Genomic DNA, 1107 nt, shown 5'->3' with positions numbered 1-1107 from the left:
ATAAATAATAAATGAGCCAGGCGTGGTGGGGGGTGCCTGTAATCCCAGCTACTCAGGAGGCTGAGGTAGGAGAACCACTTGAACCTGGAAGGTGGAGGCTGCAGTGAGCTGAGATCGCACCACTGCACTCCAGTCGGGGGGAAAGGGCGAGACTCTGTAATCCTAAAATTGCTTTACAAGGAAAAGTTTATTAATTACAAAAAGGAAATAAAAGAGAGAAGAAGGAGGAGTTGAAAAAGAGAAAATGCTGGTTCTCAGAGCAGCTGTTTTTGTTCCTGGGGTCTCCTGGGAGTGCAGGAACTCCTGGGCTCCCAACAGCACTGTTGGCCTGCTGCTGTTGGGGACAGTGACGCAGAAATTCAGAGAGGCAAAGCCGAGGTCCCCCACTCCCATTTGCCTCCTTGTTGCCAAGACTGGTTGTCATCCTGCCCCCACAGCCCTCCCACAGCCAAGGTGGACACTGAGGCTCCGAGCTTGCCCCCACCCACCCTGCTTCCCTCCTCACCAGGCGCCCTGGCCACAGCAGCCCCTCCAACGCGGCCCCAGAAACTCAATGGATGGGGTTCAGCCCTCCATTGTCCACGGTTCTAGGAGAAAAAACACAATGTGGCTAGCAGAGGTGATGGCCCACTGCTGCTGATGGCAACCCTGCATTCAAAAATAACCCCAGGTGTTGTCACTGCACAGAGAAGCAGGTTGGACCCCACCTGTCCACAGGGCATTTCCCTGGTTCTCAATGTTTAGCTTAAGAGTTTGCTGTCAGGCTGGGTGCGGTGGCTCACACTTGTAATCCCGGCACTTTGGGAGGCCAAGGCGGGCGGATTACCTGAGGTTAGGAGTTCAAGACCAGTCTGGCCAACATGGTGAAACCCCATCTCTACTAATAATACAAATGAGCTGGGTGTGGTGGTGGGCGTCTGTAATCCCAGGCACTCAGGGGGCTGAGTCAGGAGAATTGCTTGACCCTGGAAGGCAGAGGTTGCAGTGAGCTGAGATCATGCCACTGCATTCCAGCCTGGGCAACAGAGCGAGACTCCATCTCAAAAAACAACAACAAACAAACAAACAAAAAACTTGCTGTCTGCAGCCCTGGGATTCAGCAGGCTC

Source organism: Mandrillus leucophaeus, unplaced genomic scaffold, assembly GCF_000951045.1.
Source record: "Mandrillus leucophaeus isolate KB7577 unplaced genomic scaffold, Mleu.le_1.0 Scaffold240, whole genome shotgun sequence".
Lineage (NCBI taxonomy): Eukaryota > Metazoa > Chordata > Mammalia > Primates > Cercopithecidae > Mandrillus > Mandrillus leucophaeus.
Note: the sequence above shows the minus strand (reverse complement) of the source record.